Genomic DNA, 16765 nt, shown 5'->3' with positions numbered 1-16765 from the left:
CCCCCTCCCCCGCCGGCCTCCCCCTCCTCAGTCAGTCTGCCCCCTCTGCCAGCCTCCCCCTGTCCAATCACCCTGTTCCCCTCTGCCAGCCTCCACCTCTCCATTCACCCTGCCCGCCTCTGCCCGCCTCCCCTCCTCAATCACCCTGCCCCCCTCTGCCAGCCTCCCCCTCCTCAATCACCCTGCATCCCTCTGCAGGCCTCCTCCTCTACAATCACCCTGTGCCCCTCTGCTGACCTCCTCCTCTTTCACAGACCCTCCGGTTGGGTGTCTCTACTTTTGTTATTACTTTAGATAGCAGCTCTTTCTGGCCTTCACCAGCTGTCACCAGTGACAGCACATCACCAAAGCCCTGGGTACAAACCATCCTCATTGTGACCTTTGTGCTTTGGTTTGCATCAGACCATTTGGTTAGAAAGCTGCTCTTCCTCAGGCCAGCCTGTCCAAGTTCTACCAATTTCTGAAGATCTGGATTAAATGCCATCTCACCGACCTTTACCACATCCCCTCTCCTCTATGCTATGGCCACTGTTGCTGCCATGGCCACAGCAGGAAGCAGACTGTGGTACTGACTGCCACATAAGGACAACAGTCACGCAGCCCTGGCAACCCCTGAGCAGTTGCTCCAAGGAGGTCACCTGATGACACAGGCGGCAGTGTGCCCACATAGACAAGCAGTCCCCAGAGAACCTCCTTGCCGCATGTTGTCCCCATCCCCTTCTCCCTTTGGGTCTGCCACCTACAGTGGCTGTCACCTTTCGCAATGCCCATGTAAACTTCCTAGCAAAAGGGCACTCCTGTTGCCAACAAACAGAAATATGGAGGGCTCTGATTAAGCTCTTTTGAAAACGTCATAAAATAGAGATCAAATCAAGGAAGCTACATTTCAGAAACATTAGTTATGTTCCTATATCAATAAACAATCGCTATATGGGATCCACTATTGCAAAATCTCCCAATCTCCTCAGAAAAAGAAAAAACCACCCTTGCCATGTATCCTGTATTTGGGGAAAATTAAGGAACTCCCTGAGATTAATCGTACCTACTTAATAGAAACCTTCATCTGAGAAGCACTAAGTACTTTGGATACGTTAGCACGTAGGTCCTAATAATATTCCTATTAAGAAGAAAGAGGTTAAATTTACTTCACCCAATGGTTGGGGAAACTAGTCTAGAGACAGAGAAAAAGTGATTTACTCAAGCTCAGGGAATATCTCGGTGTCAGTGATGAGAATGAAATTCAGAGGCTGGAATCTCAAACTAGTGTGCTATCGCAGTATGTTATTCAGTGCACACTCATTCAGTCATTCATTCATTCTGTGCCAGACACTGTGCTAGGCTCCCAGGAACAATGAGCATAAGACCCAGCTCTTATCAAGCTTGTCATCTAATAGATGAGGAAGAGAATGAAAAACAAGCACACAGACAAAAGCACTAGGCTGTGCTAAGTGCTATGAAGGAAACAAGCATCCATTGAATCCTTACGGTGCCTGTCATTTGTTCTCATAGCATCCCTATGAAGAAAGTATTTTACAAGTAAAAAAGCAGAATCTCTACAAGGTCAGGTGCTTGCCCAAGGCCTCACCACTCACAAGTGACAGAGCAGGAATCTAAACACACTATCCTTTCCCTCCAACAGCCATTCACCATGGAGCCAAAATGCATCCACGCACTCCCAGAGCCAATCTCGGAAGGATAGACAAACACCAGGACTGTGCCAGAACTCCCTTTTCCTTCTAGTGTTGTGTCTCTTCTTCCCTGTTCATCAAGGAGAAGAGGCTGGTGGGCGGCACAGCCTAAGGAAGGAATGGTGTCTGTCTTCAACGCTTAGGAAGCTTTGAGACATTCTCCAAACTCCAGCTCCAAAGAATATGCCCATTCTAAGCAGTATATATACAGCAGAGTTAAGAAGCTTTAGTAGGGGCCAGTGTGGTGGTTCACACCTGTAATCCCAGCACCTTGGGAGGCTGAGGTGGGTGGATTACTTGAGGTCAGGAGTTTGAGACCAGCCTGGCCAACATGTTGAAACCCTGTCTCTACTAAAATACAAAAATTAGCTGGGCATGGTGGTGCATGCCTGTAATCCCAGCTACTTAGGAGGCTGAGGCAGGAGAATGACTTGAACCCGGGAGGCGGAGGTGGCAATGAGCCAAGATCGCACCACTACACTCCAGCCTGGGTGACACAGTGAGATTCAAAAAAAAAAAAAAAGAAAAAGAAAAAAAGAAGCAGCATTAGCAGGTGCCTCTGAAACGGGAAAGGTTCCCTTGTCCCTCACAGGCCATGCAATGGGATATGGCTTGCTTCTTCAGTGCCCCGCTGCTCAAACCTCAAAGCATACAGATGGGCAGGCTGTGGGGCTCTGACCCCATGGCAGTATCGAGGGGTGAGTGTTTACAGCTGAAGCCCCAGTGGGCGTGTGTTACAGGATGCTCTTTTAGTTTAGCCGTCCGTAGGCGGCTTGTGTGAGTCAGCTCAGTTGGACCCCTGCCTTATCACAAGGACAGAGGGATTTCTGTATCCTGGGATTCTTGCTTTCATGTACTGGAAGAATCAGATCACACCTGCACTTGGGGAATGAGTTCAGGGTTTTATTAAGTGGAAATAGCTCTTGGCAGATGGGGGAAGCCAGAAGGGGATGGAGTGGGAAGGTTTTCCCCTGGAGTCAGGCTACTGAGCGGCCAACTCTTCTCTGACCACCCCAGCTAAACTCCGAGTTGTTCTGCTGGTCAAAGGCCTGCCGGCCTGCCGGTGCCTGTGAATATGCCCTTAACGTCCAGCCGCCTGTGTGTTTACCTGCTAGGGTCTCGGGGTTTTTATAGGCACAGGATGGGGACGTGGCAAGCCAGGGTGGTCTTGGGAAATGCAACGTTTGGGAGAACAAAAATCCCTGACTTCACCTAGGTCTGCGACCACGGGTCTGAGGATGGAGCCCTAGCCAGGGACCACACTCTAGGATGGAAAGACGTTCTCTCTGCCCTGGGTAGCATGATAACAAGGCAGATAAAGGCTACAATGGAAATAAGCAGAAGCCACAGTGGGCTCTGCAGAGAAAATCCATAACTTTCTTGTAGGAGAAAAAGAACAGAGGGTGAAGGATAAGGAGGTTCACCTGGCACACAGGTAGGGGAAGCATGGTGAGAAAGAGGCGACAGAGTCTCTCAGTCCTGAGAAGAGACAAAGTACGGGGCCAGGGATCACTCCAACCGCCTGGACAGGGCGCTCAAAGGAGAGGAAGTGTGGGCGGGGAAGCTGGAGTGGTGGAGATTTGGAGGGTCCACATTACATCAGAAGCTGCCTCTATTGCTTCCTCGTCTGCCTCCCTGGCTCCACTCCTTTGGGGTGAAGAACTGGCTTTATCTCACCACACTGTCTTCTGCCTCTCCTGTGTTTGCCTCACGATGGTCACAGCTAAGCTTGTGAAACTTAAAAACCAAAAGCGGGCCGGGCGCGGTGGCTCAAGCCTGTAATCCCAGCACTTTGGGAGGCCGAGGCGGGTGGATCACGAGGTCAGGAGATTGAGACCACCCTGGCTAACACGGTGAAACCCCATTTCTACCAAAAATACAAAAAATTAGCCGGGAATGGTGGCAGGTGCCTGTAGTCCCAGCTATTCAGGAGGCTGAGCCAGGAGAATGGCGAGAACCCGGGAGGCGGAGCTTGCAGTGACCGAGATCGTGCCACTACACTCCAGCCTGGGCGACAGGGTGAGACTCCATCTCAAAAAAAAAAAAATTAAAAAACAAAACGAAACAAAAGCAAAACCACCTCTCTCCTACAGACACAGAGCCAAGCATATGTAAGTCCAAAGTATGCTGGGTGGCCACTTCGCTGCTGTGGCCAAGTTTAGAAATGTGTTGAAAAGGACAGCTGACCTCTGTGTTCTGCTGGGCACCCCTGGACACTCCCTTCCCTGGGCAAATGATTCCCTGGCCATGAAGGTTTGTGCCTGTGCGTGGTGGAGGAGGTCTCAGGCTGAGGAGGAAATTGTCTCCTCAAAGAGGCACAGAGGGGGCTCTGGAGCCTGGCCACCTGCATTTCAACCCCAGCACCAGTGTTCTAGAGTGTGACCCCAACAGACTACCTCCTGTGCCTCAGTTTCTACATATGTCAAATGTGATAGTAATTCCAAAAAAACCACTGCAGGATTTTCTTATTTAGGTTAAGCTTTTTTATTTAGATTTGAAGCCAGCTGTGTGAGGAGAAGGAGCGAGCAGTCCAGGGAAATAGTTGGAAGGGAGGCTGAGAGTGGGAGGGTGAGAGCCCGCCAGCCCAAGCAACAGGGAGGGAGTGGAGAGCAGAGCTGAGCGCCTGGAGGCAATGAATCGGCCTTTGCAAAATGATGACAGTAAGATAAATCTAACATACCTAACTCTATCTTGCTTCTAACCTTCAAGCTTTTCTTGTTTATTCCTGGGTATAGACCAAGCTAACTTTGAAAGGAATTTAGTTTATGGTTTAACCTTAAAGCAAGGATGATAATAACCCTTCTCAAAACTAAATTGCCTTTGTAAAACTAATGAAAGTCCACAAGGTTAGGGCCATGAGAGGGATGTAGGCATAGTTAAATGGAACCAGCACTGTTCTGGAAGTCAAAAAATGTGTAACATCCCCAATTACTCCTGTAGATAACACCACTATTGTAGAACCTAAGATTTTTTTTTAAAGGTGTTTTTCTAACTTGCATTTCTGACAACTAACTGACCCCACTGGGTCCTCTCACCCCCACCTAGAGGGGCATGAAGACCACACCCTTGTGACTTTATCCCTAATCAATTAGCAGCACCCATTCCCTCACCCCCTTCCCACCAAATCATTCTTTAAAAATCTCAGTCTCTGAATTTTGGAGGAGACTGATTTGAGTAATAAACCCCAGTCTTCTGCTTAGCCAGCTCCATTTATTCAACTATTTCTCTGTTACAATACTGCTGTCTTGGTAAATTGGCTCTATCTGTGCTTCCGGCAAGAAAAACCCATCAGACAACAGTAAAAGGGGCTGGGTTCCAAGAATGCTGGGTTGGAAGTGACCAGGCTTGCCCTGAGAGTTGCTACTTCCCCAGGACTCTTATGGTCTCAGCACCTTGGGCAAGACAGATGGCACCAGAGAGGCCCTCACATGGCACCTACCTCTTGCCCTGGGGTTTGTCCTATCTTCCTCCAAATATGAGCGTGTCCTTACTTAGCCCAGGAAGGCTAAAAAGGAAGGAAGGTGCTCTGGGGGCTTCCTGTGGCTTAGCTAGAGGCACCTCTGAAGGATCAGAGATGTGGCCCAGCAGGACAGAAGCCAGCAGTGGACACTGCAGCCTGAGGCAGAGGGGTGTGGGGTGGCATTGGGCTATTTTAGGAGGGTCAGGTCCTTATGCCTTGGAAGAGACCAAAGCTACCCCTCCACCACTAGACTGTGTTCTCTCCCTCTGCCCAGAGCTGCCTGGCTGTGTTTTCTCCTTCTGCCTTTCTGGGGCAGCTTGGCTGGAAAGAAACCAGTATTGTCCATTTGTCATCCAAATGCACACGGGGCATTTCCTACCTGTTTCCTCTGTCTCTCCGAAGTGGACAGATTCCCCTCCATTCCATTTTCTCACCACCTCCAGACTCTGGTCCTCTCCTCCCATCCTCCATCCCTACAAGCCAAGGCCCTCCCCTCAACACACTCCCATGTTTCACTCTGCCTCTTGATTGTCAAGTAGGGGCTTTCTCTTGTTCTCACCCTTGTCAGCCCCTCTGCTGAATGAGACAGGAGGCTGTGGTGGTTCTGGTCCCCTGGAGAAAACTCTCTTCATTCAGGCTTTTGTTGTTGTCCTGGCTTTGTTTTTGCTTTTCTCACCATTTCTTTTCCATTTTCTTATTCTTCTTCAAGGTTGGAAGCCCCGCCTTTGCTCCTCTCTTTGCCTGCCCTGTCCCACATTTTCCTATAGCATCCACTGCTTCTCTGCCAGCATTTCCCCACTATGTTCCTTAGAGCTCCAAGGAATAGGAAATGCTGCCTCACAGGCAGTTGAGAGGCTGCATTTCCACCAGGCTTCCTGATTCTGCTGCTATTGTGGCCTGTGATCCACACTTTAAGTAGCAGGTTCTAGAAAACAGGTGCCATGCAGGCATCAGAATTCTCTACCTCAGAAAGTAAGAAGTATTTGGGATTTACTTGTAGTATAGTATGAGACTGCCTGGGAGAAGGAGACAGCAGGAGCCCAGGAGACTTGGGGAGAGACAGTGAGAATGGCTGCGGGCCTTCCCAACAATTTGAAATTGTTTGCACTGTGCAGGCGTGTGGGAAAGCCCCCACTGCTGCTTCTCCCTCCAATTCAAGAAAACATTCTACGTATTCAGTGTAGGACCAAAGCAAGAATACAAACAGAGGGTCCTATACCATGTGTCTAAATATCTAGAAGTTACCAACTTGACTTGAAAAATACACCTTCACAGAGACCTGGGTGTCCTGGATTGAACTGAGAAGCTTCTGAATCCTTGGACTTTGAACTGAATTGAGGATTCAGGGGGACAGGCCCCAGGTTCCTTTTCTTCCCACCCGGCCCTGACTGGCACTGGAGAGGGCCTCAGTATGGACATGTGGACACCCCAGCCCAAACAGCTGAACCACCAGAGAAATGTTGCCGTATCTGCACTTAATTCCACCCATTGGATTACATACATTCAGCAAAAGCAAACATAATAATATAATGATTATAGTTTTTTGTTTTGTTGTTTTGAGATGGAATCTTGCTGTGTTACCCAGGCTGGAGTCTGGTGGCCAATCTCGGCTCACTGCAACCTCTACCTCCCTGGTTCAGGTGATTCTCCTGCTTCAGCCTCCTGAGTAGCTGGGATTACAGGTGCCTGACAGCACACCTGGCTAGTTTTTGTATTTTTAGTAGAGACAGGGTTTCACCATGTTGGCCAGGCTGGTCTCGAACTCCTGACCTCAGGTGATTCACCCACCTCAGCCTCCCAAATTGCTGGGATTACAGGTGCAAGCCACTGCGCCCGGCCTGATAATTGTTTTTTAAAGGAAAGGGACAGAAGAACTTTGCATAAGCTCACACCTGAGGTGAGCATGGGTAAGGACATACAAATCTGCTATTAGTCTCTTCGTCGATTTCAGTTCTTGTTTGCCTTGCATGGAGGGAGTGTTAAAAATACATCTTTTTTTCCAAAAATGCCTTCTAAATGCAAGTCAATTACATTATCTGGCATTTAACAGAAGAAAGTACAATCTATTCCCCTGCTGGAGACAATAAATGTGTCTTTTTTGTTTTTTCTTAGAGATGAGGTCGTGCTATGTTGTCCATGCTGGAGCACAGTGGCTATTCACAGGTCCAAACATAGCGCACTACAGCCTGGAACTCCTGGCCTCAAGCTGTCCTCCTACCTCAGCCCCCTGAGCAGCTTGGACTGCAGGTACATGCCACTGTGCTCAGCTAAGAAATGCATTTTGTTGTTGTGGGATTTCAGGAGACATAGTTTGTTAGATTTTAATATAGCATCTTCTTAAGAGATTTTCTTTTCTTTTTTTTTTTTTGGAGACAGAGTCATTCTGTCCCCCAGGCTGGAATGCAATGGCGCAATCTCAGCTCACTGCAGCCTCCACCTCCCGGGTTCAAAGACTCTCCTGCTTTAGCCTCCCAAGTAGCTGGGATTACAGGCATGTGGCACCACGCCCAGCTGATTTCTTTTTGTTGTTGTTGTTGTATTTTTAGTAAAGACGGAGTTTCACCATGTTTCCCAGGCTGGTCTTGAACTCCTGACCTCAAGTGATCAGCCCACCTCGGCCTCCCAAAGTGCTGGGATTACAGGCATGAGCCACCATGTCCAGCCTTCCTTAAGAGATTTTTAAGGGTAATTTTGATTATGCTCAATATTACCTTATACATGGCCCTATATAATCAGAACAGTTTTTTAGAAACTATACCAAAATAGGATGACCCAGGAGAGCTACCAGGGACAGGAGACCAGGTAAGAGGCTGTTGCTTCTGTAACAAGAAGGAACAGGTCTCAAGTAGGATGGTGGTTGTAGTCTGGGAACATTACCAGGTGTCAGATCATCCACAAAAAATACTTGACAGAGCTTGGATGGTGTTGTAGGTCTGGAACTACAGGTGTCAGCTATCACAAAGAAATACTTGACAGAGCTTGGACATGGGTTAACAATGAGAGTCAAAGAAAAGGAAGAGGTCACTGCTGTCAAGTTTTAAGCTTGGATAACTTGAAGAATGGTGAAACAAAGAGCAGAAATGAGTCAGGAGGAAGAACTGATTTTGGGGGGAAGGATTTGAAGAGTCTAGCTGCACACAATCTGAGTTTGAGGGGCTGGTGATCCATGTAGGTACAGAGGATTCAAAGCCAACTAGAAATGTAAGGCTAGAGTTGGCAGGGAGGACAGCACTAGAAATGGTGCAGGGATGATAGTTGAAACCATGAGAACAGATACAGTCAGTGAAAGAATTGAAACAAGAGAGACCTGGCCAGGCTTGATGGCTCATGCCTATAATCCCAGCACTTTGGGACGCCCAGGCAGGTGGATCACCTGAGGTCAGGAGTTTGAGACCAGCTGGGCCAACATGGTGAAACCCCGTCTCTGCTAAAAATACAAAAAATTAGCCAGGCGTGATCACAGGAGCCTGTAATCCCAGCTACTTGGGAGGCTGAGGCAGGAGAATTACTGGAACCCGGGAGGCAGAGTTTGCAGTCAGCCGAGATCACGCCATTACACTCCAGCATGGGCGACAAGAGCGAGACTGTCTCAAAAAGAGAGAGAGAGAGAGAGATCTAGAACAGAACCATGGAATGCGGTCCCAGTTAAGGATGGTACTGAGGCATGAGAGGGCTAAGGCTGCAGAGAGGAACCGCATCGGGGCAGGAGCAAAACCTGCCTTCTTTTAAGCCATCCTTGGTGTTGAAGGCAAATGATCTTCCTAATTCTAGTCAAGTCATTCCAATGCTTTACAATCTACATACAGAGAGTGAAGTTCTAATTCCTGAGGATGAAGGTAAGACCTGCCCCTCTGCCCCACACTCCCTTTCCAGCTGCATCTGCAAGCCATCCCAAGCACACTAGCCACTTTCACCTCTCTGAACATTTTCTACCAACTTTGCCTCTGCTGGGAAGGTCCTTTGCTACCTGGCACATTTCTACTTCGCCTCTGCGGTCTCACATTCTCCACACCTCCTCTGTATAGCCGCCACAGAGCTATCCACCTCGGGTGGAAATAATTGGGGCCTTTTGGCTTTCCTACAGCAACTTTGATGTTGCTTTTTAAAATCGTTATCACTTTGTCTTATTACGTATGACTTATTTCTGAATCAAGCCTGAGATCAAGCAATCCAGAGCAGGGAAGCAAGGAAAAAAAAAAGACAGTCAACAAAAAAGCAGCCAGAAGAGAGCAGAAGCCAGGGGAAGGCTAAGTCTATGGACAGAGGAGAGGGAGGGGTCAGATCAGAGGCTAAGGTAGAAATGAGCAGAAGGCAATGCCGGAGCAGGTTCCACTACCAGTAGACATGGGAATGGGTAACAGTTTGAGTGAAACTGATGGTAACTGGTGGGAAAGGCTTCTAGAAGCTTCTGGAAGCTCTGCCCTGGTGTTGACACGCTAGTCGTCGCTCCTGAGATTTGATAACATAATTGTCTGATTCACCTTGGCTTTTTTTCCTTTGACTTCCAGATTCGGTCATATCTCCCAGACTCCAAGTAAAACCTGTGTCCAAACGTCTTAAAGGATGCTCCCAGGCACGGCTTGATCCTCGTTTTTGAAACTTCGAGGGCTGGCTAAGTAAGGGGATGTATTTATTAGTCCATTCTCAAACAGCTATAAATAAACGCCTGAGCCTGGGTAATTTACAAAGAAAAGAGGCTGAGTTGCCTCACGAATCTGCAGGCTGCCCAGGAAGCATGGCTGGGGGAGGCCTCAGGAAAGTAATGGAAGGTGAAGCAGGTCAGGCACTGCACATGGCCAGACCCGGAGCAAGCAGCGAAAAGGGGGAGAGGCCACGCATCTTCAAATAACCGGATGTCAGTAACAAGGCGGGGTGGTGCTAAACCCCGGGAAACAGTCCCCATGAGCCAATCACCGCTCACCAGACCCCACCCACCTCCAACACTGGGGTTACAACTCAACACGAGATTCGGACAGGGCCACAGATCCGAACCATATCGAGGTAGAAGCACCTAACTCAACCTCTCTGCTAGGAAATTACCAACTAAGAAATTCCCTTCAGATGCTTCCCTGTCCTCAAGCCTCTCACTTCACGCTAAAGAAAAACTGGCAGTTTATGTAGAACGATGGGATGGCCATTTTTCCCGAAAGAAGTTTCTCTTTTGGACCCGGCCACCTTTTTCAATCATGTCTATCGTTAGGATTATTGTTATTCCGCAATTGCAGGCAATGTTTAAATTTTGCACCAAATACTAAAGACACAGCTTTTAAGATGTTTTAAAACTTGATTTCTAAAACATAATGACTTCAGACCAGGACATTTTCAAAATCTTTCCTTGAAACATCTTAACTTTCAATATATTTTAAGAAGCATTTAAAAGAACATTACAAAACTATACATAAGTGGTATTGAATTATTTTCTCCAAACTATTTCTAAAAAGAGGCACTTATTTAGGTAACCTTTATTGCATTTGTTTATATGTTGTCTTCAGAAATTATAAAGTACTTGCCAGGTGCGGTGGTTCACACTTATAATCCCAGCACTTTGGGAGGCTGAGGCAAGAGGATCACTTGAGGCCAGGAGTTGGAGGCTGAAGTGAGCGGTGATCACGCCACTGCACTCCAGCCTGAGTGACCGCAAGATCCTGTCTCTTCAGATTAAAAACAAAAATTATAAAATATCAAATTCAAAACATAAATTATGAGTTTTCTTCCATCTCAGATAATTTTGTCAGTTAATTTAAAAATTAACTTTGTTTTGATGATCAAAATAATAAATGTCATTAAAAATGTGGAAAATAGGCCGGGCATGGTGGCTCATGCCTGTAATCTCAGCACTTTGGAAGGCTGAGGTGGGTGGATCACCAGGTCAAGAGATTGAGATCATCCTGCCCAACATGGTGAAACCCCGTCTCTACTAAAAATACAAAAATTAGCCGGGTGTGGTGGTGGGCGCCTGTACTCCCAGCTAATCAGGAAGCTGAGGCAGGAGAATCACTTGAACGTGGGAGGTGGAGTTTGCAATGAGCTCAGATTGCGCCACTGCACTCCAGCCTGGCGACAGAGCGAGACTCCATCTCAAAAAAAAAAGAAAAAAAAAAGTGCAAAATGGAGAAAACACAAATAAAATATAATTTTGCAAACATTCTATTATATACACTCTGGTCTTTTCTCCACATACCTGTATATATACAAAAAATAATAAAATTCTTTTATACAAGAAAGTTATCCTTATATAATAAAATAAATATTACACTATAACTTTCCCCTTTCAATCAACAATATTATGAACATTTTTCTAACTTTGTTAAATATTCTAAGTAAATAGTCACATAGTACTCCAAATAAAAGGATACATAATTTATTTAATCAAACCTATATTTGGGGGCTTTTACAGACACCAGAAGGAAGACCCTTAGGAAAACCCACCTTTCCTGGAACTCTACCTCCCTCTCCTCAGTGTGTGACCAGGGCTGGTTTTGTGCCATGCAACCCTGTCTCCCTTGGAACAGGCCAGGGTCAATTAGAGGACTTTACTTAGGAACCTGAAACTGCGACTCAGACACAGGCCAATCTCTACGTAGCAGGGATTGAAAGAGAAAAAGAGAATCCTATTCTTTTGAAACGTGATTTTGAGGGAGAGACTCAAAGTTCCTGGCTTCTCCACAGACATCCACTTCCTGTCCTTGCCTGAGACCAGGCTGTGCCATTGCAGGAAATGCACTCCTTTTGCCTAAGTTAGCTTGAATAGGTTTCTTGCCACCCAAAGAGTTCTACCTAATAATAAAAGAGTAAACATTTTTAAGGATTTTGATACCTATTGCAAAGGTTTCTTCCAGAAAAATCATCTCTGCATTTTAAACGTCTTGAATTTTGGCACAGAGGAGCCTTCTGGATATAGTTCCTGCTTGGAAGAGAGTCCACTGTTTAATGTTGATTGCTACCAAAGGTAAAGAAGCAAGTATATCAACAAGTATTTGCCAGGTATCAACAGACTTAACTTGGATTTACAGGGCTGGGTGAGTGCTGTCCATCATAGCTGATGCGCATAGGCACAGGACCTGAGTACAAGTGTAATTTTCCTTTTGAGAGGCTGAGGCTAGGGTAATTTTTCTGACTAATTTGAAACAGAGAACAGTTCCTGTAAATTGCAGTAATCCAAGCCCATTTGCCAGGAGGAAGTAGACTTAGGGATCTGTTGCCATCTAAACTCATGTCAGCAACTAAATGTTAAATCCTTACTTCCTGCTAAGAGGTCTGTCCAGAAAAGGACTGAAGCATGAAGAAAGTGGAAGGGGGTTTCTGCAGGAAGTTTATCCTCACTCTTTTTCTGAGGGGTTCGTAGCCACACCACATAGTATGGATGACAGAAGTTATTTCCCCATTGTTCACAAGTCCTCATACTCAAACCTTCCATGATTTGCTCTTTTGTTAATTTGCCGTCTTTTGCTTCTCATGATTTCTAACCAGCTGTTTGTTGAGAAGCTGGGCACTTTGACACTACACCGAGGCAATAGTCCTAAGGTCTGGCTGGACCATACAACTCTGGCTGCTTTCCTCAAGTCACTTTTTGTTTTTTTTTGTTTTGTTTTGTTTTTTTGAGACAAAATCTCGCTCTGTCACCAGGCTGGAATTCAGTGGCACAATCTCGGCTCACTGCAACCTCTGCCTCCCGGGTTCCAGCGATTCTTGTGCCTCAGCCTCCCAAGTAGCTGGGATTATAGGTGCCTGCCACCACGCCTGGCTAATTTTTGTATTTTTAGTAGAGGACGGAGTGTTGCCGTGTTGCCCAGGCGGGTCTCCAATTCCTGACCTCAAGGGATCCACTCGCCTTGGCCTCCCAAAGTGCTGGGATTAGAGGCGTGAGCCACCACACCCGGCCCCTCTCTTCACTTTGAAAAGAGAAATTCCTCTGTTGCTCTGCAGCCCCTCAGGGATCTGCCAAGTGACACCTGGCAAAGAACCACCCTATTTGACATCAGTGATCTCTCTGTGGCCCTAAGTTACCAAGTTGGTGGATGCCTTTTCCCCCAGGTTTTATGACTAGCTTATTTATAATGCTCTAACACAAAACTAACAAAAGTATACTAAGCCAGGCATGGTGGCTTATACCTATAATCCAAGCACTCTGGGAGGCTGAGGTAGGAGGAGAGCTCGAGCCTAGGAGTTCAAAACCATCCTGGACAACATGACAAGCCCCATCTGTATTCAGAAAGCATTTAAAATTTAGGCTGGCATGGTGGTGCATGCCTGTTGTCCTCCCTACTGGGGAGGCTGAGGCGGGAGGATTGCTTGAGCCCAGAAGTTCGAGGCTGCAGGGAGCTAAGATTGCACTTTCAAAGAAGGATTGCAGGATGTCAGTGTCCCGTGGTCCCTCTGCCCCTGTGTCCCAGCTCTTATCTCACAAGATCATAATTATTCATTTCTTCTGCAATAGGTGAAGCTGGTAAAGACCCAGGCTTTACTGGGTCGGACTGCCTAGGTTCAAATCCCAGCCCCACCGTTCGATCTCAGGTCACTTTCTCACGTTTTCTCTTCCTCCATTTGCCCACAGGTATTGTTTTATTTCCCATTCCATGCATATCACACGAAGATTCAACGAGATAACATAAATAAATGCTTAGCAGGTGCCTGGCAAATAGTAAGTGCTCAACAACCGGGAGCTATCATTATTGTTCTCATTATTATTATTTGTCTGTTTCCTAATTTGGCTATGAGTGGGCGGAGACTGTGTCTTTCTCATTCTTGTTCCCCAGCATTTAGCTCGGCGCCAGGCACTTATGGTGGGTTCTCCATAAACATTTGTTAGTTGGATAGATGGGATGAATGAATGAGCTGGAAACAGACAGGCTTATGTAGTCAGTGCTCCGTGTACCGTCTCATTCCTCCTTCTTTTTCTTGTATTGGAAAGACACTTGTAACATTGAAAAAAGAGTGTAGAGAAAGGTTTTCATAGCAGAAGCTGTTTCTCATCTCTGTTACATAGACATCACGACTCCTGTCTCCTATGTGATGGTCTGAGAATCATCTTTTTGCCCATCACCAATAAGCTTTTCCTTAAAAAAAATGAGCTATTTTGTTTTCCTAAACAAAAAAATGAGCTAATCATTTTTTCAAATGATTGAAAAAAATAGAAGGCTGTGTGTACCTGTAGTCCCAGTTACTCAGGAGGCTGATGCGGGAGGATCGCTTGAGTCCAGGCATTCTGGGCTGGAATGTGCTATGCAGATTCGGTGTCTGTACTAAGTTCAGTACCAATGAATTCCTGGGAACAGGGGTCACCCAGTCACCCAGGTTAAGGAGGGGTGCACTGGCCCAGGTTGGAAGCAGAACAGGTCAAAACTCCTGTGCTGATCAATAGTGGGATTGTGCCTGTGAATAACCGCTATAACCACCGTCCCCCAGACTGGACAACATAGTGAAAATTAAAAAAAATAATAAAACTAGAGTAAGTGGGATAGAATAAAAGTGGGCTGTGGCACCTCCTTCACATGCTTTCTGTTTTTTCTTCTTCTCTTGTCCCATTGATCACAAAACCCACACCACTACCTCACTGACACTATGCTTGCCAACACCGAGGCTTTAGTCATACAAGGAAAATAGCCATTTTATAGTGTTCTTCTGTGCTGTCATACTGTTTATGCCTTTTACTTAAAGAATTCCAGAAACTGGCCTTAGGAGATCCAAATATTGAACCAAGGTTCCCGAATGTCCCATCCCAGAAAGGAATGCTGAAAAACTGATGTACAGCCTTGTTGCTACTGGCCAGACTACCAGGTAGCTCCTGCCATCACAGCTAGGTAGGGTGCACTGACTTGCACGCCCTTCCCCTCACGTGCCTTGCCCAGCCCAGCCTGCACACCCTACCCGATGCCAAGTCCCGTGCTTTGACTGATTAAAAAAAGTCCTACCAGCTCTTCCCAGTGAGCTACCTGGAGAATCCTTGCACCTTCACTGTCTCCCTTCTACTCGAGTACAAGCCCCAAAATAAAGCCATGTCTGGGAAATCTGCTTGGCCCCGTGTTAATTTCTATTACATGGGGGAGCTGAAGAGCCTGTGGTCTTTAGCGTAAGTCGTGAGCTATAGTGGTGAAGCTATTTTATCGTAAGTGTGATTCCAGAGGATGTTTTCTAATACAAATTGCTACAGATACATCCATAAGCACAAGGAAATGGTAGAGAAACAAACATCTATGGTGAAATTATAAAAAGATGCATGGGCCATATGATCTCAAAACTTAGGGCCACAGTTACCTTTTGGGGATGGCAGGGAATCGAGGGAGATGCACGGAGGGCTCCAACTGCATTGGTGAAGTTTGCCTCCTTCACGTAGCTTTTGTGTATCATTATTTACATTCTTTGTGTGTTTCAGATATTTCTCTTTTTCCTTCTCATGTACGACAGGTAATGTGCCAGCATTGTCATAAGGTTTGAGGGAGGGATATCTCACACATGAGCATGAAAACCCTTCAGCGTGTTTCACATTTATGAACCACAAAATAATGTGTTTCAAATCTTTCTTAATACATTGAAAGCAACAGCTGAAGATCATGAAGACAGTTCAACAAAGAAATACAAGCTGGTGGCTTGCGCCTGTAATCCCAGCTACTCAGGAAGCTGAGGTGGGAGGACTGCTTGAGGCCAGCAGTTCTAAGACCAGAACGGGCATCATAGTGAGACTTCATCGCTAAAAAATTGTTGTAAAACTTAGCTGGGTATATTAATACATTTTGCATTTCTATAAAGGAGTACCTGAGGCTGAGTAATTTATAAAGAAAAGAGGCTTATCTGGCTCATGGTTCTGCAGGCTGTACAAGACACACAGTGCTGGCATCTGCTTCCAGTGAGGCCTCAGGAAGCTTCCAGTCATGGCAGAAAGCAAAGAGGGAGCAAGCACTTCGCATGATGAGAGAGGGAGCAAGAAAGAAGGGAGGAGGAGGAGATGAGAGGCTCCTTTAAACAACCAGCCAGCTCTCATGTGAACAAAGAGAGCAAGAAGTCACTCATTACCACTGGAAGGGCACCAAGCCACGCATAAGGGACCCATCCTCATGACCCAAACACCTCCCACTGGATCCCATCTCCAACTTACTGGAGATCACATTTCAACATGAGATTTGGAGGAGACACACATTCAAACCCTATCACCGTGTGTGGTGGTGCATGCCTGTAATTCCAGCTATTCAGGATGCCGAGGCAGGAGGATTGCTTATAGCCAGAGTTGGACATCACCCTGGGCAAAAGAGCAAGACCCCATCTCTACAAAAAGTTTTTAAAAAATAACTAGGTGTGATGGCATATGCCTGTAGTCCCAGCTACTTGGGAGGCTGAGGCAGGAGGATCATTTGAGCCCAGGAGTTCAAGGTTGCAGTGACTAATGACCATGCCATGGCACTAAAGCCTTGGCTACAGACATTGATTCCAAAAAATAAAAAAGAAAGCCAGGCGCGGTGGTCACGCTTGTAATCCCAGTACTTTGGGAGGCCGAGGCAGGCGGATCACCAGGTCAAGAGATCGAGACCATCCTGGCCAACATGGTGAAACCCCGTCTCTACTAAACATACAAAAAATTAGCTGGACATGGTGGCGTGCACCTGTAGTCCCAGCTACTCTGGAG

The sequence above is a fragment of the Rhinopithecus bieti genome, unplaced genomic scaffold, assembly GCF_001698545.2.
Source record: "Rhinopithecus bieti isolate Rb0 unplaced genomic scaffold, ASM169854v2 scaffold_14839, whole genome shotgun sequence".
NCBI classification, from domain to species: Eukaryota; Metazoa; Chordata; class Mammalia; order Primates; family Cercopithecidae; genus Rhinopithecus; species Rhinopithecus bieti.
Note: the sequence above shows the minus strand (reverse complement) of the source record.